Genomic DNA, 26498 nt, shown 5'->3' on the forward strand with positions numbered 1-26498 from the left:
TCTCTCCAAGCCTCCCACTGGTGGTGAGAGGCTTTGGTTTCCAGAAGCATTGACTCAAGGCTTAAAATTCCCAGAAGACTCAGGATATAGAGATGTTCCTGATGGTCTTTTTTTCCAAATCATAAAATGTATTTGAAATCTGCTTGTTATCAGTCTGGCCTCAAAGCTAATTGATCAAACATAGACCCACGGAAAAATCTGCAAGAAGACACCAGACAATTTTTTTTTTTAGCTTGGGGTTTTCAGGGAGGGAGTTTTGGGAAGTGGGAGATAAGTCACCCAGTTAAACTCCTGAAGAGCTGGGGCAAAATTCCCTTGTCAAGTACCAGTTTTTGTTTTTTTTTTTTTAATGACAAAGTCACACCAGAGAGGAAATGAAAAGGGAAATTTTTAGACTTCTCATCCGTCCAGAAAGCCCCGGGCCTGTTTCAGAACCCTGTCAGGGTAACTGTCACCTGCGGTCACAGGACTGCAATCCCAGGAGGCCTTGCGTCACTGGCCATTATATCAATAAGGAACTACAATCACCAAACCACAAGCCAGCTTCTTTTCTGAGCCCACATGTTGCTTTAGAGGGTTTTTGAACAAGAGACTTTCCTGTTTTTGAAACCCGTGAATCCACAGGTCTTACAGGTTACTCAAATGATCTTATCACTTGCAGCAACCACTGGCATGGATTTCAAAACTGCCTCCTCCAGCCCTGCCCTCCCCTCACTCCACAGACATCCACTTATTCACCAGCATCGGTACTTACAGGATCATGCTGCCAACTGCTGACACAGAAGAAAAACACAGTAGTTATACATTAAGCTGAACGGTTAGAGGATCTGTGCCAGGTCCTATCCAAACACCATTTATCCACTGACCAGAAGGAAGATAACCACCCTGAAGAAAACCCAACAGTAGCTGCTCTGCAGTCAGATCACTGATCCGTAGCACAGCCATACTGTTTTCCATGCGAACATATACACACGGGGGCAAAGTAGTGTCAGAAATCATCATGGTTCACGGAAAACGATTATATTCATCCCAGGATGTGCGGCATGTCTACTGGAAAATGTTAACTACATCCCAAACCACCAAATGAGGCTGCCGTCCAGATTGCTAGGAAGTAAATGTAGAAAAGCATGGGGAGCGGGCTCCGAGGAACCTGGGTGAAAGATGTAAACTGGCCAATCTAAATCCTCCATGGTATGCAAGTCAGACTTGTTTTTCTCTGGAGCAAAGAGAAAGACTCAGATTACAGGGTGCACTATAGCACGATGAGCTAAATCCACAAACAAACGTCTCTCTTTCCTGCTCAGCACGGCAGCTCAAGAGACAAGCGCCAAACCTAACAACTGCCCTTGATAGCCATCTCCTGGTTTAACTCCTACCCTGGCCGGGGGCCACTTGGCGTTGCTCAAGCAATGCCTGCAGAATCCATCCTGCACTACCTTGCTAGAGGCTTCCACCCTCTGGGCGCAGACCTGAAGTTACCAGAGAGCTTCCGGAAGGTGTTGCAAGTCCCTGCTCTCAGCAAGTGTCCAATCAGAGCGAAGGTAAACCAGAAAAACTTTTATTCTGCAGCTACACCCAGTGACTCTAAGCTGACTCCACAGAATCCACATGGCAATAATGAATCTAGCAGACACTTATCTAACCTCACACTTTTCAGTCCTTTTGGGTTAGAATCAACACTTAGCTCATCAAAAAAACACATTGTCCCAAAAGAACCCACTCTCTGTTTGAGCATGCTGGTGTTTTGTTGATCTTCTTTTGTTTTTCTGCATTCCAATCAATCTGCTCTTGCTAAAATGTTGAGATAGATGCTGGAAAGCCAAAATGTTGTGATTTTTGTTTGAGAGAGGATTCCTTCAACATACTAAAAATCCTCTCTCTTGTGAAATGCCGAATGTGAACAAGGAGATGTAGAAAAGTGTCAGAGGTGAATCTCTCAACAATGATGACAGGTCTACCCAACCAGCCTCTCACTTTGGCTGCATGGAGCACGGCTCTGTGCCCTCTCCCCAGGGGATAAATGTTGCCCAATGAAGAAAATGTTGCCTCTCCCCTTTTACATCACCACTGACACCCCATCCCCAGGCAGGTGGCACCAGGCCCGCCTTCAGAACTGTATGTTCCCTACTATCCTGGGCTTTTGAGCTCAGATGCCAAAGAGGGCACTAGGTAATGGGTATTTTTGACAAAGGACACTGCAGGAGGTCTTTCCACATCACTTATGGGAGTACCAATCCCCATTCACTCAAATCAACAAGGAAAATAACTCACATGAGCAAATGTAAGATGTCACCTTATAAGTGTGTCTATCCAAAGTTCCTCATGTTATAGAGTGCTCACTCAGTTTCTTTATTTTTGAAGAACAAAATGCCCTGAAAGGCATTCAATCGATACAAGTTTAAGATGTTCATAGAGGTTGCCTAGAACAGTTGTGGGTGTTTTTGCTTTTTACAATTAAAAAAAATTTTTTTTATTGGAGTATAATTGCTTTACAATGTTGTATTAGTTTCTGCTGTACAACAATATGAATCAGTTATAAGTATACATTTATCCCCTCCCTCTTGAGCCTCCCTCCCAACTTCCCTTCATCACACCACTCTAGGTCATTATAGAGCACCAAGCTGAGCTCCCTGTGCTATATGGCAGCTTCCCAGTAGCTATCGATTTTCCACATGGTAATGTATATATGTCAATGCTACTTTCTCAATTCGTCCCACCCTCTCCTTCCCCCGAATCCTGTGTCCACAGGTCCGAAGAATAGTTGTATTTTTTTAATCAACTCACGCAAAGAGTTAACTCATTGGAAAAGACTCTGACGCTGGGAGGGATTGGGGGCAGGAGGAGAAGGGGATGACAGAGGATGAGATGGCTGGATGGCATCACTGACTCGATGGATGTGAGTCTGAGTGAACTCCGGGAGTTGGTGATGGACAGGGAGGCCTGGCGTGCTGTGATTCATGGGGTCGCAAAGAGTCGGACACAACCGAGCGACTGAACTGAACTGAAGGTAGAAGTTTTTGTAGTTATTCTTGAAGGTGTGCCTCTAACTGCAAGTAACAGATAATGTAAGCATGTCTTTTAAAGCTCATTTTTAATAAACTTATTATGAAAATTTGTAAATATACCGAAAGAAGAGCATATAGTATGATGATATACTCTCTTTCCAGATTACTAATTACCCATATTTTTTCCACATTTGCTTCACTGGTCCCTCTTTTTTTGTCTTTTATGTTTTTCTCTTTGCTGAATTGTCTCAAGGAAAATCCCAAACCTCACGTCATTTCACGCTTTGGTATCTGAGTATGCATCCCTAAAATGCATGAATATTATTTCCTAACATAGGCACAACCCTGTTAAAATCTTTAACAGGGGTTAAGATCTTAACCCTGTTAAGATTTTTAAGCAGGACAAGAAGAAGTTACTTTAGGGATATCATAAATAGCGTGTGGATATTAAGCTTGAGGTAACATTTCCAGTGACTGCAAATACAAACTCAAAAATATGTGGGCAGAAGCAAGTTCTGGAAGATGGAGTGAGATCACTCAAAAGGGGGCCTCAAGTGATGTCAAAGACAGGTGATGATGAAGAGTCTGGATAATGAGTCCAAAAGGGCAAGATTCTAAATATGTATAAATACACCTATAATTTTAAATAGGCATATAATGAAACCAATAAATTAAATTTTGTAACTAGAATTTTGACTATTCCACTTGCATCATTAAAAGTGTACATATTCAACCCAGCCAAGAAAAGAAAAACACACGGATGCGCACACACACAGAAGACTTTTGTAACTTGCTCGTTGGGAAATGGGGTATTGCCTCACATTTGGAGTTGCATATATGGTGTCCTCAACCCATTGCCTACCAGCCCTGCCAAGACTACTCTTCCTAAGGAAAGGATTCCTACTAGCCTCTACTACACTCCAAGCACAGTGCCAAGCCCTGAATACATTGCCTGGAGAATCCCAGGGACGGGGGAGCCTGGTGGGCTGCTGTCTATGGGGTCGCACAGAGTCGGACACGACTGAAGCGACTTAGCAGCAGCAGCAGCCCTCCAAGGGCATCCTGCCAGCCCCGTGTCTCCACTGGGAAGAAAACTGAAGCTTCAAGAAAGTGAGTTATTCTCCAAGGAGAAAAAGATGGAACATAGGCGTAGGTCTGACTTAGTTTTTTCTACACCGCTACCTCATAAATTCTTTCTTCGCTTCCTTTCTCTAAGTAACCACTTTAGATCTGAGTTGAACCATGTGGCAATATCAAGATTTCTATTATATACTCAATGAAGGAAAACTGGGAGGCTGAGAGAAGGGTTCTCTGCCTGCATGATTCACAGCAAAGCCATCACTCCATTTTGTCATCGCTGAAATTGTTTCCGACTATAATAGTTGGTGGATAAACAATAGATGACACCACCAAATGAGCTTGTGAATTCCGCTAAGACAACAAAACCAGTCCCAGCATTTGCAGAAAGGCTTGGCTTGTGGGTGACCGGATGCTCACAAGTATTTATCATTGTCTCTCTGAGCTCTCCTTGCTTTTTGCCCATTTAATAAGACATCTTCCCAACCAGAGCATCCTTACCTGGCACCACTTCTCAAATGTGGGGTGATCCCCAGCAAGTCATTTAACCTTTCTCTACTGAAGTTTATTATTAAAAGGCGATATTGGAGGACCATGGCTGAAACAGCCAAATAACATTAACCAATTAAGGTGAAAAGCACCATACAAATGCTGTAGGGGCTAGGACTTAACTAGTCACATATGGTTTCATGTAAAGCACTCCAGTACATCAGCTAACAGTAAAAGCAGGCGGGAGTGAAATAGACTGGCTGGAAATGAACTGCAAATTGATAAACATTTAGTTGCTAATGCCCTGTTTATTATTTTTACTAGGATAAAAATTAACTTGCCCGGCCTTGGCCAGAAAACAGACTGAACTCTACCATCTGGGTATTGGAAACGGTATTTCTTTAGCCTCGGGTTTCATCCAGGTTACCGCTGCCAGCTCCCATTTTATTTGTCAATAGGCCCTGACTGTCCAGACAACAGAAATGGGGGAGGATTCTGGGAAGCACAGTCAAGGGAGCCAAAAGGGTGACTCTCTGGGGAAGCTTAGGACGTAGGGCCGCCCCCCCACCATCCTTGGCGTCTCGCATTTCCCAAGAAAGAGGTTGCCACATGGCCCAGGAAACTGCCTTCCTCCAGCGAGGCCAGCGCGGGCTGGAAGGCGGGGTCTAAGCGCAGAGAACAGAGCACGGTTAGGCGCGGGCGCGGACGCGCGCCGGGGTGGGGTGGGGGGGCGCGTGCGGGGGGGCGGGGGCGGGCGCGCGCGCGCCGGGGGGCGGGGAGGGGTCAGAGGATGCAGGCGGGGCGGGGGCGAGCCCGAGTCAGCTCCGCGGACGCCGGCCTGGCCACGTGACCGCGCCCGCTGCGGCCCCAGCTGCAGATGCCGTCCCCTCCCCCGGGCACTTTTCCATCAGGCTGTGAGCAGCTGGATCGATTTACTCGAGCTCCAGCACCTCGCACCAGCACGGGCTGAATTATTACTCGTGGAAATCCCCTCTGTTTCAGGAAATCAGGTAGCTTTCAAACTCCCAACAATGAATGGCCCTTTGGGTCCAGGGAGAATAGCAAAAAATATAAAACCAGAAAAAAAAAAAAAAAAAGACTAGGCTACAGGTTTCCAAACAGGCTGTTTGGTTTCTAGTAAATTAGAGAGTGGGCGGTTGAGGTACCAAGTAATGTTATGCTGGGGAGTGTGGTCTTCTTTGACGTCACCAAAATGTTTCTCCACTGACCGCCCCCCCCACCCCGCCCCCAGCCGCCTTTCCCTTGCTTTTCCCTCCTCGGCCCGTTTGCACCCTGGTCTTTTTCCTCCCTCCTCCTTCCCTCTTGCTGTCACGGAGACAGATGACATAGGGAAGCTCTGGAAAATCGCTCAGAGTTGTGCAACGGAGCTCGCAGGCTCAGAAAATTCCCATATTTTCAAAAACAAAGGCCATGAGGTTGGAGGGGCGGCGGCGTGGGGATGGGTATAGATCTTCAGCCACTGTCTCAGCCGGCCAAAAATCCATGCGACTCAGGCCAGGAGGGGAAAGGCTGCTAAAAAAAACCAGCAGCCGCCACCACTGGCTGTACGTTCCTCCCATCCTCTCGCCTGATTAGCAGTTCTGTCTGAGGGAACATTCTTCCTGTGGCAAAGAACACATTCTTGCCTCCAGTCGGCTTGAAATAGAATTCTGGAGAGCATGCACCCGCCGGCCTGCTGCTGCATCCGGAGGAGGGGGGAGGCAGCCCCCTCTGCTGTGCATTGATTTCTCCAGCACCCTCGCCCCCCGCACCTCTCCCCACCCAGTTGTTTTTCCTATCCTCACGCAAGGGAGCTACAGCTGCTCCCATGTTGACATTGAACGGTATCGAATGAGCGTTCCACGGCTACATACGTAAGCATTTGTGGCCTGGCCCTGCTATCTTTTTATTTCCCCTTTAAGTTGATTTTGGGGCCCAGTTGTTTCAACAAGGACCGCTGTGGTCACTCCACGGCAGGGTCCCGCCCACAGTCACATGATGAGTGTTGGTGGGGCCGGCAATTCTCTATGTGGCTAGTAATTGTCATGTAGCTCAGCGAGACTGCTTGGTTTCTACAACATTGTAAATCAACTGTACTTCCATTTTAAAAACATAAAATGAAAAAAACGTAGATTCTGATGCAAAAAAAAAGACTACTTAAGTTTCTAAAGTCACCTGACTCGTATTCTTTACCTAGGCAGCTCTTGAAAAGCAGACATCTGTGTCCAGATGTCACGTTAGGGAGTATGGTTCCAGGCAGGGTAGGCTAAGGAGCAGCCCAGGGTACACTGGGCCTGGTTTTTTCCATCAGTCTCTGGAGGCTCCTCCCTCTTCCCTCATCCTTTCTCTGATCTAGACAGCAAGAACCTCAGAGGACCTTGGAACAGGGAGCGCTTTCTAAATCAGAGCCTCCAGATGCTCTTTACAGGCACTGAGTTCCCCTGAAAAGTCTACTGGCATTGAAAAAATACACTCACACAAAAATGGAGGTCACGTGCATCTATTCAGAAATTAGACGTGGAACCAGAAAGACTAAAGAATTCATCGTATGTATTTGCAGAGGGTGGGGTGGTGCGAGGGAGTGTCATATCAGCAAGGGCACGGACCACAATCTCTTTAGCATAAGTGTTGGGAGGACCAATGAATGAGCAAGGGGATGAACGTAAGACATGAACCTGGAACACAAAGAAAGCACAGAGGAGCTCAAAGTTTCTGGGAGGTAAGGCGGATGGGCTGGGGCATGTCTGCCAGACATTGGTTTGAAGGAGAACAGACTTCTAAAGTGTAAACGCAGGGATTTCCCTGCCCTCCAGTGGTTAAGACTCCACCCTTCCAATGCAGTGGGCACAGGTTCAATCCCTGGTCAGGGAACTAAGATCCCACATGCCACACGGCACGGCCAAAAAAATTTAAAAATAAAGTTTTTTTTTAAAGTGTAAACACAAAACGGAGTCTGACATAATGACAAGTGACAGTAACGTTAGATGACACAACACATCCTATATACCAGATATTGCAAGTGTCTTACCTGGCATCACTGGCTTAGTCTTTGTGGCACCCTCCAGAGGTGGAAACTCACTGGAGGACCTGTCAGCTCTTTGGGGCACCAAGGAAGAGATTCCTGTACCTGAAAGATTTAGGAGGACTGGAAGCAGTTCCAGTCAATACAGAGCAACCCATGTGTATCTTTAAAGTCTGTCCAACCTGCTTGCCTAGTCTTGCCTCCACTGTTGCTTCTGCCTCCACCGGCCATCGCTGAGAGAGGTCCCTGCTCCCCTGCTGACTTACGGAGTAGAGACCCCTCAGAAAGGAATGAGTTCTGGTCTCCAGGCAGCCAAAGCCAGCCTCCCTGCCTCTACTCTACTGCTCCTTCCTTCTCTCAGAAACGCCAGGCCTTCCATAGATGCATCTGAGACTCACTGATGCTTCCTCCGGGAACACCCCTTCAACACCCCTTCATCAAGGCCCTGACTTTTCTGGGTGACCTCTGGGCCCTGATGGAAGCACCCTCCCACCTCCTGGGACCTTTAGGGACCCAGGTAAGCAGAAGTGATGGCAAGAGCCCTCTCCTCGGGGGCCTCGGGAGACCTTTCACCTTTGCGAGAGGAACAAGAAACATAGGTTTCATCCAGTTGAACTGATCATGCCTAGAAGTTCTTGTTTATGACTTAGAAACAGGCTCTCCATTCAAGTCGTCACAAGGATCCTTTACCTCACATTTCCGCTAAGAAAACACACCTTCTTTATTTGGGGCCACTTCAGGGGAAGTCTCCTTTGTTCATGGTCTGCACACTGCCCTACTGATTGCTTCTCTTTTCTTCCAAACATGCCATATAGTCCTGGTACCAGGGAGACAGCCCTGCGTACGTGTGTGCTCAGTTGCTTCAGTTGTGTCCGACCCTTGGTGACCTCATGGACCATAGCCTGCCAGGCTCCTCTGTCCATGGGATTCTCCAGGCAAGGATACTGGAGTGGGTTGCCATGCCCTCCTCCAGAAAGCAGGTCTGAGAGGGCATAATTTGAAACCTCATCATTTCAGGTAAAATGTTTCCCTGAGGGAGGGGGGTTGGAGGAGGAACTTATACCATCTGCTTCCTTCTGGTCACCCAGACAAGCAAGGTGACTGTCACTCTGACTTTCCATCTCCTCCAGCATCCTAGAACCCACCACCACCCACCCCCAGCCAAAGGCTGGGATGCCTGTCACCCACCCATTGACATTCCATTAAAAATTGGGGCTGACAACAGGTTCCGGAACACTGCGTCATAACTCAGCAGGTGTGGGATCTACCTGGACAAAAGGACAGAACGCTCAGCCACTGCCAGGTGATTAAGCAAGGGCTTTGCAGAGCTGTTTGGCTGACACCACACAGACCGATCTGTGCTCATGTAATGGGGAAAGATGAAGCAGGTGCCCCAGTGTCCTCCTGACACAGCAAGTTGCCGGCCTCTGCTAAATACACACACCCACACACACAAACACACACTCCTGACCTCCAGTGTCCCTGAAAAGCTGGCACATCTCACGATCAGTGCAGGCTCTCCACAGCCAGACACGCATGCATGCACTCTACATTGTTTTAGTCGTGTCCGACTCTGCAATCCTATGGACCGTAACCTGCCAGGCTCCTCTGTCTATGGGATTCTCCAGGCAAGAATACCGGAGTGGGTTGCTGTGCCCTCTGCCAGGGGATCTTCCCGACCCAGGGATTGAACCCACGTCTCTTACATCTCCTGTATTAGCAGGCAGACTTTTTACCACTAGCTCCACCTAGGAAGCCCCACAGCCAGAGATGCCTGGCTCCAATTCCAGCAAGCTGTACTCACTCCTGAGCCTCAAGCTCCTCTTCTGTAAAGTGAAGCTAGTAATACCTCCTGAGGGGCTGAACCAATGCATATAAAACCTCAGACTCAGAGTAAGCACTTCATAACTTGAATCCAGAACAATCCCAGATTGTCAGCAGCAGCAGTTTTTACATTGGCTTGGTGCTAAAGACAATAATATAGCCACTGTGGACAAAGCAGTTTTTATGAACTAGGTGTGTTCCATGCGTTAGCTCATCTCAGCTCACACTAGGCCTGCGAGTTGGGTAGGTATTGGGATCCTCATTTTACAAATAAGGATTCTGAGGCTCAGAGAAGTTAAGACGCTTGCCCAGAGTCACACAGTCAGCGGTAAAGGGATATCTAACACCGAGGTAATGCGCGCTTCGGTGCCAGCCCTGAAGCATGCTCCCTTCACGGGGCTGTGCTGCCTTTTGATGCAGTTAGTACAAGCCGAGCTCTGCTCTCTTTAAAAGACAATACAGAGTGCCAAGTGATTACGCAGAGGGCTGCAGCCTTGCACGTGTGTGTGTGTGCATGTGTGCGTGCACGTGCCCTTGGCCAAGGGCCACGCTTTTAGCCCGCATACTGGTCTGCCAAAAGCCCATGTTCAAATCCCACCTATTGAAAAGCTCATCTCCGCTTTGGCAGGACAGGCCCTGAAAAAATGTAGGAAATAAACAAGGGCCATTCAAAAGAACTGAACTGCATTCAAATGGGAAATTCCTTCAGAGGAATAAAACTTCAGAAACCAAACAACCAAAGCCCTCAGAAAACGTTAGTAATGATCCATTAATTTTAAGTCATTAGAATGGGAGAGCAAGAAGTAAATCCAGTTTCTGCATGGGCATCCTCACCCCTTCTCTGAGGGAAGTGCTCACAAGCCTGAAAGGGTTGGCTTGAATAGAGAGGTCACCTCCTGAAGAGCCAGTGGGTGAAATACACTGGAAATGTGCCTGAGGGACAAGCATTTTTTAACACACAGGCTCACAATGATGAAAAGCACCCTTCTGGGGACTTCCCTTCCTGGTCCAGTGGTTGAGATGCTGAGCTTCCAGTACAGGGGGCACAGGTTCGATCCCTGGTGGGGGAACTAAGATCCCACATGCCTCGAGTTGAGCCAAAATACTTTTTAAAATAAATAAATTTTATTTTTTTTTGTTTTGTTTTTTTATTTTTTTTTAATTTTTTTAATTTTTTTTTAATTTTATTTTTTTAAAAGCACTCTTCTGCTCTTTATCCCTCCACACTTGCTTCAGTTTCTCAAATATGGAGACTCCTTCTGAGATTTTCCTTCTTGGCAATGCCACCCTTGTTAGGAAACCAGTATCCTGGAAACCGAAGTGGCCTTGGATGTTGTTCTCTGCTGTGGCAGACCAAACTTTCCTTGCTGAATCAGACCCCATAATATATCAACTCTGAGTCACACATCAGCAGAGGAGCCACTGTTAGGAAGAGAGAGAGTGCCATGATATTTATGAGTGACTAAATCGGAGCAAATAACGAGTATTGCCTAATCACGGGGCATATTCACATACATTACCTTCCTACGAAGTAAGGTCATTGCTTTGTAGCTCTCAGGATGGTTTCTAACTGTCAATATTTACAGAACCAGGCACTTAACAACACACGCCAGGAGAGCTGGATGTCTCCAAGGATGAGTCATGCCAAATGAAGTCTTCTATCTAGGGGTCACTGCTCCTTCCTCACTAACTAGTCATGGGATTATTGAAAAGCACATGCAGGATTGTGGGCCCTGTTCAGTTCTCTGGAAGAGCCAACATTTATGAAATTGAAGCCTGGGAGGAGAGGATGTGGGTTTAAAAGCGTATTCTGTGCTCAGTTGTTCAGGCATGTCTGACTCTTTGAGACCCCATGGACCGTAGCCCGCCAGGCTCCTCTGTCCACGGGATTCTCCAGGCAAGAATACTGGAGTGGGTTGACATGCCCTCCTCCAGGGGATCTTCCCGACCTAGAGATCAAACCTGCATTTCCTGCTTTGGAAGCAGATTCTTTACCAGTGAGCCACTGGGGAAGCCCTAAAAACGTAAAGGGCTATCTTTTTTTTTTTAATCTGCTAGCTAATAAATATAGCTCTGGGTCTAGGGGGAAGTGGCAGAGAGATGGCACCAAGACCCAAATCAACCTCCGCTTGCAGCAAGATACGTGATAAGTAGCCTGAGTGGTGTCAAAGCCATGGCTGGAAAAGTCACCTGCATCACACAAGACACACACCAAGGAAGGTGGTGCCACTTGGCTTAGAGGGAGACTGGCCACAGTCTTGGATATTTGGGGTTTTTTTAAGGTTATTTATTTATTCATCTTTGTTGCTGTGTGCAGGCTTTCTCTAGTTGCAATGAGCAAGGGCTACTCTTGGTTTTGGTATGCAGGCTTCTCATTGAGGTAGCTTCTCCTGTTGCAGAGCGCAGAGTCCGGAGCACCAGCTCAGTGGTTGGCAGAAGTTGTGGTGCACGGGCTTAGTTGCCCTGCAGCCTGTGGGATCCTTCCAGACCAGGGATCAAACCCAGGTCCCCTGCATCTTAACCACTGGACCACCAACCCCCAGCTTGGATATTTGAATAAGCAAAGTAGACCTGTGTGCACAACCAGACCAGATAGAAACCCTTGGCTCCATTCAAGCAACGGCAGATCATTTCTTTGGGTTTTGAAAGCTTAGTGGTTCATGAATCACTCATTTAAAATGCCAGTAACCTCTGGGACTTCCCTGGCAGTCCAGTGGTTAAGACTTCAGCTTCCAACACAGAGGGTAAGGGTTCAATTTCCTGGTCAGGGAGCTAAGATCCTATATTCCTCTCAGGCAAAAAAAAAACCAAAACGTAAAAGAGAAACAATATTGTAACAACAATAAAGACTTTAAAAAAGACATCAAAAAAATCTGAAATATAGATAACCTCTGGAGTTGCCTCTTGTTTATCAAGTAGGGGGATTATGCTTGGTGAGAAGCAGGAAGCAAGAAAAAGAGGGCAAGGATGGAGGGCAAGCCAAGGAAGGAGGGCACTGCAGGAGGAAGTGGGGTGGGGAGAGCCCAGCACATGCAGGACATGACTATTCTGGAAGATGTTCATTTGTCTGTACACAGAAAAGAAAAGCAGCTTCAACCTAAATGTCCATCGACAGAGGAATGGATAAAGATGTGGTACGTGTAGACAATGGAATATTACCCAGCCGTAAAAAGAATGAAATAATGCCATTTGCAGCAACATGGATGAACCTAAAGAGTGTCATACTGAGTCATACTAAGTCAGACAGAGAAGGAGAAATATTGTATGGAATCCCTTATTTGTGGAAATGATACAAATGGACTTAAAAAACAGAAAGAGACCCACAGACTTAGAAAACAAACTTATGGTTGCCGGCAGGGAATGGATAGGTAGGCAGTTTGGGAAGGTCATATACACACTGCTGTATTCAAAATGAATAATCAACAAGGACATACTGTATAGCACATGGAAGTCTACCCATGTTATGTGCCAGCCTGGATGGGAAGGGGGTTGGGGGAGAATGGATACATGTATGTGTATGGCTGAGTCCCTTTGCTGTTCTGAGACTGCCACAACATTGCCAATCAGCTATACCCCAATACAAAATAACAAGTTTAAAGTTTGAAAAAAAAAAAAAAGAAAGGAAGCTTCTTTCACATCAATGTTAAATGAAGAAATTGGCACCACGCTTCAGAAACACCACGATCAGTACAAGTGACCGTGTTGCAAACTTCACCCCCAGCATGCACACAGAAGCTGATTGCAACCACAGGGGCGGTAACATCTCTGCCAAAGTCCACTGGGGACCCAGCACTATGCAACATGGGACAGGTTGGTCAACACTGAGCTCCTGGAATTCCAGTTCCCTTTAAAATCGATGAGCTAAGCTAGGATTGCAAAAGAGACCCATGAGGGCACAGGAATATTACTGAGCTGTGTGGTGCAAAATGTCTTTGACTGAAAAGTGGTGGACACCGTGGAAGAACCAGAAGTATCAAGACTTATATCTTAGGCACATTTGCAAATGGACTTAGTTTCTTAATAGGCTAGGTCTGAAGGCTCAGAGATGTTGCCAGAGATCACAAGATTATTGCATGATGACAAGAGCTCCTGATTCCTGGAGACAAGGAGGTCACAGCCCCACGACCACTGGCCAGGGCCATAAACCAAAGGACATTTCTCCCGTAGCAGTTGCGTGGAGATACAACATTGGCATCATCTTAGTCAAAAAGCACAAGGGATGTACCTCATGGTCCTGAGAAGGGTTTGATTGTGGCCCTTTCCAGCCACCATGTATCATAAAATGGGCTGGCAAGCACTCTGGGGAAGGCCCTGCCAGCTGAACACTCACAATGTGTCCACAACAGCTGTGAACCCTTTCCTGGGCCTTCCTCAGATGCACACACACATTCAGGCTGGCCATGCACATATACATACATGCACCAAGTAAGGATGGTGGAAAGAGAGGTAGCCAAGAAAAAAAAAAAAAATGCACTTCTGCAAATACACATGGAAAAAACTTTTTGGATGAGTGCTTAAAGGGAGTTAACCCAGCAAAGATGACTTATTTATCTGCTTTATCCTTTGTGGCTTGGAATGAGGATATGATGGCTAGAGCTAAAGCAGCCATTTTGGACCATGAGGTGTTCTTTGCAATGGATGCCAAATTCTAAGAATAGAAAGAAAAGAACATGGAATACTGATGAATGTAGAACCACTAAAGCAGTCCTAGGCTATCTACTTCTAGACTTCTTTGATAGGAGACTGAAGTAAACTTCTTTATTGTGTAAAAAACAAAGAGACAAAAGTGCTTCTGATTCTACATGCATTCTACTACAGAGCTTCTGGAGGATGCCAGTCCTTTTGCTGGGGAACCCTCTGTTTCATTTCCCCCTGTGTTTCCTCTTTCTGTTGGAGGTAGAGGGAAGGAGAGGCAGAGGAGAGAGGGGTTTGGGAGGAGAAAATGTATAGAGAAGATGGGTGCCTAGCTGTTCCTCTTTCCCTGTATCTCTCTGCTTTGTCTCCAGACCTCCTAGAACACCTTGCATGTGGTCCTGTGCTCGGTGAATGTGTTGAAAGCTTGTACCAGTTTGCTGGGGCTGCCAGAACAAAGAACCACAGCCTGGTAGCTTAAACAGAAAACATGTATGTCCTCCCAGGGCTGGATGGTGGAAGTCCACGATCGAGGAGTCAGCAAGGTTGGTTCCTTCTGGAGGCCATGAAGGAAGGATCTGTGCCAGGCCTCTCTCCTGGGCTTGTAGACGGCTGTATTCTGTGTCTTCATACCGTCTTTTTGCTGTGTGTGTCTGGGTCTAAATCTCTTCTTTTTAAAAAAAGGTCAGGTCTTAGTTTCAGTGCATGGGCTCTTCGGGGTCCCCCCTGGTTGTGGCACATGGGCTTAGTTGCCCTGCAGCATGTGGGATCTTACTTTCCCAATCAGGAACCGAACCTGCACCCCCTGCAGTAGAAGGCAGAGTCTTAACCACTAGACCACCAGGTTATTGTGGTTGTTCAGTCACTCAGTCATGTCCAACTCTTTGCAATCCCATGGACTGCAGCACACCAGGCTTCCTTGTCCTTCAGTGTCTCCCGGAGTTTGCTCAAACTCATGTCCATTGAGTCAGTGATGCCGTCCAACCACTAGGGGAATCCCTTAATCTCTTCTTCGTATACAGACACCAACCAGATTGAATCAGAGCCTCATTTTTAACTGAAAGCAGCCTCATTTTAACTTAATCCCCTCTTTAAAGACCCTGAATCCAAATACAGCCACATTCTGAGGTCCCAAAAGTTAGAATTTCCACAAAAGTGAGGCCAGAAAGGAAGTTAGCAAATGCACAGAGCCGCTACCATGGGCTTGGAGCCATGCCAGACAGCAGGGACTAAAGATAAGAAGATACAGTCTCATTGTGGCTGAATGACTAAATGACAGTCCTAGCGAGTGAGTCAGTGGATGGATCAATGATGAATGAATGGGATGAACAAACATCAAAACTGCTGCTGGAGCCCAGAGAGCTGATTAGACATAACCATACTGAGTCCAGAAGCATAGCTGAGTCCAGAACCAGCAGCCCACTCCCACCTCCATCTACAAAGGGGTCTCAGAGATCATTAGAGAAGCAAAGTGGCAAAAGGGCTTCTATTCCCTGTCCAGGGGAGTCTGACCAGCTCTTGGCTAAAACTAAACAGGATCAGTGTGCTCAGAGATGCTCGCAGATGAAAACCAGACTTTTCTTCATACTTAGCCTACTGCTCTGGGGGAGACTTGGGGAGACACTCCTGCTATGATTCCAGTGGCCCCAGGGCCACAAATCAGATGGAAAGCCCCCGGCAGCAGCATCTCAGGTTTGCCAGGGCAGGAAGGAGGACCACCTGCCCACCAGCTGCCATGCAGTGACAGGCGGGGTACCATCCCTGGGATGTTGACACCAATGAAATGAGAGTGAAAGTCTCCACACCCTCAACTCCATCCCCTGCAAATACTCTCTGAGCCCAGAACTGAGACCAGGAGCCAGGAAGTCAATGGAGAGGAACAGAAAGGCAAGATTCCTGTCCCAGTCATTATTAACACGTGTTTCTCCTGACTGCAAGCACGCCGGCCACGTCACACAATTATTATTGTCTGCACTGTGGCTGTGTACTTAATCAGTCTTCAGAGAGATTTCTAAACAGGTCTTTTTGTGGCCTAGCAGAGGTCAGAGTTCCCAGGGCCATCAGTCAGAGCCTGCAGGGGGCAGGCCAGCTGTCCATCATCCGATCGAGGCCACTGCAAGCAGACTTTGAACCGGTTCCTGTGGCCTGTCTGTCAGGCTCCCCGTGAACCCTGGTCATCAGTCAGTTCCTGAATTACAGCACACAGCGGTCCTCCCCTGCTCGGATGATTCCCTTTTATTGTGTTCCAGTACATTCTCCCTCTGGCCCCAATGGGATCGCCTCCGAGTGGCCTGTCCTTCAATTTTTACTACCGAATCTGTGGCTCAGAAGCCTTGGGTTGGTATTTCCTCTGCCCTCGGAGGGATTTTTATGGGGTTTTTATTTGGTTTCATTTTTGCCATGCTTCTCAGAACGTTTCCTTTGTTCTTCTCACTCTGCTCTGAGCCTCCAAGGCCGTCCCCTCAGAAGATCACACACAGCTGTGGCCTCAAACATGTATCCCCCCCAAAAAAAGGTGGTTGAGGAAACCCCCATCTTTTATGGATTTTCAAGCAGTAAAATGATGGTTTCTGAGGGTTCAAAAGGCACCTCCTCCCCTTGGCCAGGCCACTCACTGCAGCCCCCACAAGCAGAGGTGAGGCGGCCCAGGACCCCAGCCTACAGTGTCCAGGGATAGTGGACCTACTGTTTGTCTACCTAGGATGGGCGCCCCCTTCTTTGAAAAATACTGCCACCCCTGAACTGATCATAGCAACCAAATGTGGGCAGCCTCCTGCTCAAAGATCCACCCCCAACCACAGAGATGGAACTGGGAACTATCATCTGACCCCTGCAAAGGCCATCAGGTGGAACTTTTGAACTCTCGGCCCCCTCTCTAGCAGTGAAGCTGGGAGGCGCGATAAGCAGAAGCTGCTGTCGTGTACATTCCCTGTCATGTAGAGAAAGCTTATCAAAGAGATTGAAATCCATATTGGGGTAGAAGATGAGACCAAGATTGAGAAAGAGATGAGAGTGCCTGGCAGGGTCAGGTCCCATTTCAGGCATCCTTAGAGTCCCTTTTTGAAGCCCTGAGTGATCTGGGTCGCATTTCTCTTTCGTGTGGCTAATAATAGCTTCCCCATGAAACTCACCAGGGAGTGGACTCTGGCCATCCTGCCCAAGCAAGACCAGCTGTCCTCAGCTTTGGCCATGGAAACAGGAGGGAAAGGAGAGGAGAAGAAGGGACCATCATCCAAGGTTGTTTAGGACACTGAAATACAGAACCCCTGTTGCAACTTCCACGTCTTTATCAAGTCAGTACTTTCAGGATTGGACACGCTCAGGTAGAGGTCATTATCTGGATAGTTGGTGTTTCTTACAACAGGATTCAGTGATGGTGGTGATGGCGTGTAAGCAGCACACAGAGGATGGAGGTGATTATGACTGTGCTCATGGGAAGGGAGCAGCGAGGCCCCCGTGTGTCACTGATGGACAGATGGACTCCATGCAAGCTAGTTCAACACGTCTGATACCTGCCAAAGCCGAGCCCCTCAGAGCCCAAATGTTCTTCCAGATATGGCCCCCAAATCAAGGAAACCCCCTAGATGGCCACAGATCTAGAGAGGCTTCTGCTCCCCAGCTCACTGTGTCTCTCTCAGCTGGAAGCACAGGCAGGCCTCAAGTCAAAAGGGCTTACCCAACAAGGAGGGAGGCAGAGAGTTCAGCCTAATCCCCTTACCCATCCCAAAGGGTTGGAGGAAAGCCAGCAACCACAGGGGTCAGCGCCTCCATTCTGACTCCAAAGATTCTAGCTAAAGCGGCCCAGGGCCCCTGGCACCACCCTAAAAAACGGATCCAATCTTGAGTCAGAGAGGAAGCCAACAGTCACTGAATCACCCGTCCACTTCCTTCTACCCACAGCCGCTGGGCCAAGACCAGCAGCCGCTTCCAAGGGGCAGCTCGGTGACCAGTGCTCGGAAAAGCTGAGGCTCTGCAGAAGGGCTAGCAGGACCGAACCACCAAGACCCACTTCCCCGAGGTGCCCCACCCCCTGCATTTTCCAAAGTAAAGCTTCACGTCTTGTGACAGCCCCGTTCCTGTCCTGTGCTGCCCTTGGCTGGGTTATTTTTCACTTCCCTGTTCAGAACACAGCCACACTTTCCAAATGCCATGAATCATCACCACGAAGCAACGGCCATTCAGCCAGGCAGGAAACCACGGAGGAGCAGACCTAGAAGGAACAGCAATCCTGCAGCTGACTCTGGTGCGGCTGGGCATCCTGAGGCCACCATAGAGACTGCCACTCTCGGGACTCATTCTCCTCCATCGTCTGCCATGGCTGTCCTCCACTCTCTGATCCACCCTTGCACTGAGTTCCAGGCAGCATTTCTGACTTTGTTCTTACGGCTTTCTTGGTTGTGTTGGCTAACGTGAAGCTGTCATCTTCCAGTCCTGGGAGGGAGAGAAATGAGCAGATCCATTCAAGACCCAGGGAGCTGGGACTTCCCTGGTGGTCCAGTAGTTAAGAATCCACCCTCCAGTGCAGGGGACCTGGATTCAATCCCTGGTCTGGAAACAAGGATCCCACATGCTGCAGGGCAACTAAGCCTGCGCGCTGCAACTGACAAAGTCCTTGTGCTCAAACAAAGTGCCTGAGCAGCCAAACAAGTGGGGGAAGCTGAAATAGGGATGCAGCATAGAGTGGAATCACTAACAGAACACGGGAGTCGGCTCTCTGCCTGCAAGCAGTACTGCAAGAATGTTACAAAGGTCATCCCTGTCATCCAAGCCTCTTGATGACCGAAACCATGTGGCCTTCCAGATGCCATTCAGTAAGCACCCAAAAGTAGTCACCAGTGAGCCTATGAATAAATCAGTCAACGAAAGAGTATCGTCCTCAAAGAGCTTCAAACTGTCCTGCGCTAGGCAACTGGCTCCTCTGAATAGTAAGTCTGCTTTTGTGCCACAGCTGGGTTCTTGTGTAATAAGGAGAACCTAATTTGAAGTCATTATTTTTGCCTCTATTCAATCACAGACAATGCCATTTGAAAGTAAAGCAATCTTAGGACTTCCCTGGAGATCCTAGTGGTTACAATTCTGAGCTTCCTTTGCAGGGAGTGCAGGTTCGGTCCCTGGTCAGGTAACTAACATCCAGCGTGCCGAGAGGCATGGCCAAAAAAAAATGTAAAACAACCGAGGAAGTGCAAGTCAATATGACAATATTGTGTCAGTTTTAACCTATCAGATTGACTAAAACCTTAAATATTAACAGTGGCCAGAGAGTGAGAAACGAGCACTGCCCTATACTGTTGGTGGATGTGGAGTGTTACACATTTTCTGGAGGCAGTTTGATCCTGTGTATTATGATTATTAATGAGTAACATTGACTCCTTCATTTCAAGACTAGACATTTAGCCTCAGCTGATCAGAAAAATGCACAAAAATGTAAGTACAAAGAAAGTCACATCACTGTGTGGTAAATAAATATAAAACAAAGCCAAAAAAACCAGGAAACAACCTAGATGTGATTGAGCCAGTGAATTATACCACACTTAATAAACTATTAATGCTATGTAATTGTTGGGACCTCCCAACGGGAGACTTAAGACTAAGATGCTAAGACTCCATGCTCCCAAAGCCGGGAGCCTGGATTCAGTCCCTGGTCAGGGAACTAGATCCCACGTGCCACAGCTGAAAGAGTGTGTGTGCCACAACTAATACCCAGCAAAGCCAAAGAAATAAATATTTATTTTAAAAAAATAAAAAATAAAGTACTATGCAATTTTGGTGTTGGAAATGTACATGCAAAGCCATGGAAGAATATTCGCATGGATCATCAGTCTTGTCTGACTCTGTGTGACCCTATGGACTCCCCAGCCTCCTCTGTCATAGGATAGGCAAGAATACCGGAGTGGGTTGCCATGCCCTCCTCCAGGTGATCTTCCTGACCCAGGGATCAACCTGCATTGGCAGGCAGGTTCTTTGCCACTAGCACCACCTGGGAAGTCCCTAATAATAATATTTGCCTGGATGATTTTGATAGAAGTAGGAGACAGAATATGTGCAGCCCATCTGTGGACTTGTTGATGGCGTGTAAGCCTAAAAGAGACACCTAAAAGGTTTATCAAGTTGTTAGCACTGCACATCTCTGTGGGGGTGGATTTCAAGGTGATTTTTACCTTCTCCATATTTTCTGTACTTCTTAAAATTGTTGATAAGAAACACAAAACATTTTTATGATCAGAGAAAATTATATATCTGTTTTCATTTTAAAACTGAAAGTAAGACAAAAGTAAGTAAGCCCAAAAGTAAGCCTGTGTCCCTGACAGGCTGTATCTGGCCAAGATAAATTGCGTGTCCTCTTTCTGGTAGAAGGTAGACTGTGGACCATTCTGCCAGGAGGCTTTGGGCTCTGAATTGTTTCTCTTGAATTCTGAAGAGTTGAATTGGGTCCCCCATGTTACTTTTTTTATTTTTGGCCATGCCATGCAGTATGAGGGATCTGAGTTCCCCACCAGAGATCGAACCTGTGTCCTCTGCAGTGGAAGCACAGAGTCCCAACCACTGACCACCAGAGAAGTCCTACATCTAGGTATTTTTAACCAAGAGATCATGTATTAATATTTTTCTAAAATGGGATTATAGAACTTTCATATATTTCCAAAGGGACCCATTGCAGATCAAAAATTAAGAGCCAGTGAATGGTGGGGAGGGGGTGGCTGGAAGAACCAGTGAACTAGAACATGGGTTGTAAACTAGCTTTACAGAAAGTAAATATTTTGACTCAGCAGACTGTATGATCTCTGTCCCAGCTACTCAACTCTGCCCTTGTACTATGAAACCAATCACAGATCATCTACCAACAAATGGGTGAAGCTGAGTTCCAATAAAACTTTATTGACAAAAACAGGCTGTGGGACAGATTTGGCCCAGGCAGTAGGGTGCCAACAACATGCCTACCTACCCCCCACCCCCACCCCGCCCCTCTCCCAACAGAAGCCAAGTAATCAATGACCTTTCCTTTATTTCAGATTCTGCTTCTGGTCAGGAACCAAATGATTCCTGCAGTGGGATCCAGCTCTTCAACAGAGACCACCAAGGAAGTTGGGAAACACATAAAAGGAATTTGCTTCACTTTTTCATTGAACAAGTCCTTTGAATTCCTAATTGGAAACTTTCACACATGAATTGAGGTGGTTGCAACTCATTTCCTACAGTACTGCTCCCCTCCTTCATTTGGAGCAAAATAATTGTTGAAGTGTGGGGTGTGACCTTTGACCTCTGATGGATGCCTGCAATCTACTTTCCTGGCTCATTTGCATAAAGGGTGTTAGAAACCCTCTGGCACCTTCTTCTCTTCTCACAAAAAATTCTGACTTCCTTGATCTTCTAAGGAGTAAAACAAGATCTCAAGACAAAACAAGCCCAGGCGGGAACCGGAGATTCCCGTCTCCTCCTGTCTTGGCCAAAAAAAAAAACACAAAAACTCTTCAACTCAAATCAACATCTCCCTTGTGGTGCTAAGTGGGGCCCTTCGAGGACCACTGCCCAGAGGACAGAGTCTGGATCCAGGACATCCCTGCTCTTGTACAAAAGATGAGATTTACTGACAGCGAGAGACATTTTCTCTATTGGACCCTCACCCAAGATGGGTCATCCCCCTGCCCCACAGACCCTCGCCCATTGACTTCTGAGAAGGCAGAGATGGAGAGAGAGCCAGGTCTAAGAAGCCTGCTTCTGCCCTGATTAGGGAGGAAGGGAAGGGCAGAGTTCAAGATGAAAAGGACAGCAGACAGCACCTCCCCTCCCCCGACATCACATAGCCTCTTCTAAATCTGGTAGCAGAAGGACTGAGTAATTTAGTCCTAATAGCAACAGGCAGGTAGCATGTATGTTTTTCCATCTGTGTGCCAAATATCCTTTGGGAATGCTTGTTTAGAGGTGAGGATGTGCTTCTGGGTTATTCTAGGCTGTTTTCACACTTCGTTAGGACACACAGGAACAGCTCTAAGGAACTCAAGAGGTGAAGAAGTCTCCTTAGAAGAGAAGAACAAAGGCAGTCAGAGACCTGATGAAATGCCAAGGATGAGCCAGTGCCGAGTCTAGGGCTCTGGCTTCCCATCTGGTGACCTGATGGCTGTCTGTGCCTCCATCAAGCTGTGGTCTGCTGAAAACCCAATTTCCCAACATCTCAAGTGGCTTCCAGGAGATTCAGAGGTGCCCTTTTTCTTCCTTTTTCTCTTTATATCCGGATATGCTTCCTAGCCTTCCATGGAAAATCCCTGAGTCGGCCACTTCCTGTTTTTGTTTTGTTCTCTAACCAACCCCCCTTTGGCCTTTTGTCCTTTGTCTTGATCTTCGTCTCAAACTCAGAAAGAATCTCCAGCTCCAAGCAGTTCCCTGGCAACTAAAGTTTTCTATCTCAGCCCTGCGCGCTCCCTGTAGGTGCTTCTATCAATCCTCACTCTTACTGGTCCTCACCCATAAAGCGGATGCTAAAAAGATTCATAGATCTGTTTGGGGAGATGCTTGCCCAATATAAATGCAAACTGTACTAACAATTGTTTTTTAGTTCCCATACACTTTTATTTCGGGTGAGGTGCATCCTTTCGCTTTGTTTGGACAGCTACACAAGGAGCTGGGAGGGTGCCCTTGGTGATGGGCTGTGCTTTTTCCTTCTTTGCACTGTTTTGTCCCCTTCCTCCGGGCCCTGCATTCCTGGCATATTTGGAGAGAGTAGGAGCTGGCCTGAAGCCACTTTTCTAAGAATCTTCTCAACTCTGCAGTCCAGTTTCCAAGGCAGTCTTTTTGTTTATTCTTTGTGTCCCACTTCTGGGCAAGTACCAGATGCTACCAGATACAACTCCAGCCATGGACAGCATGCCCTGGCCAATGGCTCCAGTTCAGGCTGGCTGGAAACTCCCGGCCACCAGCTCCAGAGGGGGAACGTGTGAAACAGTCAAAGGATGTGTGAACCATGCGCTAGTCTTGGGGGGAGTTTCCCCAAACACATCTAACACATACAAAGAAAAAAGGAAGAAAGAACCAAACAGTAAACCACCACTGCCTTCAAGAATTTTCTGTGGGAGCAGGTGTCCACTGTAGCCTCATGAAAGGCTCTGGGCTGAGATATCTCCCTGGGTGACCTTTGCTAACAAAGTGACAGTCTCCGTCTGTGCGCTCCCTGGGGATGCTGTAAGAGGCTGTCCTAGTGTTGAGAGCCAGGTGGTTCCAGTTGAAAAGCACCATCCAGTTGGAATGTAATATGGTAATACCTGGTTCCATCACTGTCTGTCAAGCCCAGCTAGGTCCACCTTAAATCTTACCTCGAGGAAAGATCCACCCAATTCATATCACAGGAAATCTGAAGTTTACTCTCTTCTCCAAATTGTTTTCAATTTCCCAGGAGGGAAAGAGATTGATTCATTCTGTTAATAAGCAAAGGTCTTATTTTTCCACCTCTGGTCATATAAATGTCAAAGGAAAAAGAAAGAAAGAAAAGCTTCAAGTTCAATCAAAAAACTGTTCCAGCATTTTAAAAAAGTCAAGTGGAGATAAAACAGATGATTTTTCAGGAAAAAAAAAAAAAGTAACCGTGTCTCCCAAACCATAAAACCGTAAGTTATCCAATGTTTAACTCCCTCAACAAAAACCTCATGGAATTGTTTTTTTTTTTAATAGTTTAAAACATAGACTGTGCAGGAACAACAGCTTAGATGATTTCAGGTTTCTTATAGCTTTAAATGAATCAACCACTGGACCAAGAAAACCAAGGATGCTGAGAGAATGAATGCGAGTCAATTCAGAGTTCTGATAGTACACCCATATTCATAGCAGAATTATTCTTATTAGCCAAGGAGTAGAAGCAACTCATGGAGAAGGGCGTGGCAACCCACTCCAGAATTCTTGCCTGGAGAATCCCATGAACAGAGGAGCCTGGAGGGCTACAGTCCTTAGGGTCACAAAGAGTACGACAGGACTGAAGCGGCTTAGCACGCACACACGCAGAAGCAACCCAAGTGTCCATCAGTAGGTGAAAAGATAAAAAGACTGTGGCATGTCCATACAATGGAATATTATTCAACCTTTAAAACAAGGAAAGTTCTGACACAGCCTACAACATGGGTGAATTCTGAGGACATGAGGGCTTCCCTGTGACTCAGATGGTATAGAATCTTCCTGTAGTGCAGGAGACCTGAGTTCAATCCCTGGGTCGGGAGAGATCCCCTGGAGAAGGGAATGGCAACTCACTCCAGTATTCTTGCCTGGAGAATTCCACAGACAGAGGAACTTGGTGGGCTACAGACAATCAGGTCACAAAGAGTCAGACTTAGCAAAATACAACAAAGCAAATAAACAACAACAACAAATGCTACATGAACTAAACAGAACAGTACTGTTTAGAAGAACAGTCAACAGAAGAACAAGTACTGTCTGAGCCCTCGAGTTCCCTGCTGCTGCTGCTGCTGCTAAGTCGCTTCAGTCGTGTCCAACTCTGTGCGACCCCATAGATGGCAGCCCACTAGGCTCTCCCGTCCCTGGGATTCTCCAGGCAAGAACACTGGAGTGGGCTGCCATTTCCTTCTCCAGTGCATGAAAGTGAAAAGTGAAAGGGAAGTTGCTCAGTCCTGTCCGACCTTTCGCGATCCCATGGACTGCAGCCCACAAGGCTCCTCCATCCATGGGACTTTCCAGGCAAGAGTACTGGAGTGGGGTGCCATTGCCTTCTCCGATACGTGTGTATATACATATATATATAAAGCTGGATCACTTTGCTGAACAACAGAAATTAATACAACATTGTAAATCAACTATATTTCAATTTAAAAATTCAGCAAACCCACCAAAAAAAGAGAAATGGCTAAGATGGTAAATTTTATGTTATGTATATTTTGCCTAAGCATGTGAACAACCTAAGCATGTGAAAGTTGCTCAGTCATGTCCGACTCTTTGCAACCCCATAGACCTGCCAGACTTCACTGTCCATGGGAATTCCCAGGCAAGAATACTAAAGTAGGTTGCCATTCCCTCCTCCAGAGGATCTTCCCAACCCAGGAATTGAACCCAAGTCTCCTGCCTCAGAGGCAGATTCTTTGTCTTCTGAGCCACAACTTAAGCATACTTTTCATTAAATTTTTTTAAAATTCACAATTCTGAATAAAGACTATTGAGAGACTAAATCTGCCCCCTCCGTATACACATACTAACCACCTCTTCTCTGAGAACCTCATTGATTGTGCCTTTATTTTGGAGCCCATATAGAGTCATGAATCCACACACCCATGTTTCTGCTTCAGAACTGAGCAGGAGATACCACATATCCATGAGGCAGAAAAAGAGCAGCTCTTTGACGGATGTAAAAACCAAGGGTCGTGGAGGTTCCATAGCTTGCTTGAGGTTACACAGCTCATAGGGTCTGCCCCTGATTAAGACTCCTGGTGGCCTATCTCCAGATTACAGTGTTGAATAAACAAGAGACAAAACTGACATTGGTCTGTGAAGAGATGGGAGCATGCCAGGACTGATTTTCTAAAATGGGTTCTGAAACCAGTGCCATGGCAGACAAAAACAATCCAGGAGGACTTGGCATTCATTTGTTTAAAGCATGTTCACAGAGCCCCTCCATGGCTGTACTCCCTTCTGGCTCATCATCCCAAATCCTGATCCCTCCCATGCCCTGGGGTTGCAAGATGCAGGCATTCCAGGAGCAATCCCAAAACAGGGTGAAAAGTGCAGAGACAGCAGAAGTTGTGAGCGTGGGTGGAGCAGGGAGGGGATCCCCTGTGCCCCCACCCTCAGAGAGGCAGTGCATCCAGCTGAGTTCTGGGCAGGTAGGTGGGGTCTGGAGCCGGGGAGAAAGCATTTCTCTGCTTTCCCTTTTTTTTCAATTAAAGTATGGTTGATTAACAATACTGTATTAGTTTCAGGTATACAACATAGTGATTCAATATTTTTACAGATTATACTCCATTTAAAGTTGTTGTTCAATCACTCAGTCATGTCCAACTCTTTGCGATGCCATGGACTGCAACACACCAGGCTTCTCTGTCCTTCACCATCTCCATTTGAAGTTATTACAAATTGATGGCTATATTTCCCTGTGCTGTACATTATATCCTTGATGCTTATTTAATACATACTAATTTGTAAATCTTAATCCTTTACCCCTTTTTGTCCCACCCATTTTCTCTCTCCCCACTGGTAACCACTAGCTCGTTCTCTATATCTGGGAATCTGTTTCTGTTTTATTCATTCGTTTTATTTTTTAGATTCCACATATAAGTGATAAAATAGAGTATTTATCTTTCTCTAACCTATTTCTCCAAGCATAATATTCTCTGGATCGATCCACATTGCCACAGATGGTGGTATTTCCTTCTTTTTCATGGTTGCGTAATATTCCATTGTGTATCTCTACTATATCTTCTTTTTTTTTTTTTCCTACCATATCTTCTTAATCCACTTGTCTG

This window comes from Bubalus bubalis, chromosome 4 (genome assembly GCF_019923935.1).
Source record: "Bubalus bubalis isolate 160015118507 breed Murrah chromosome 4, NDDB_SH_1, whole genome shotgun sequence".
In the NCBI taxonomy this organism is placed as follows: domain Eukaryota; kingdom Metazoa; phylum Chordata; class Mammalia; order Artiodactyla; family Bovidae; genus Bubalus; species Bubalus bubalis.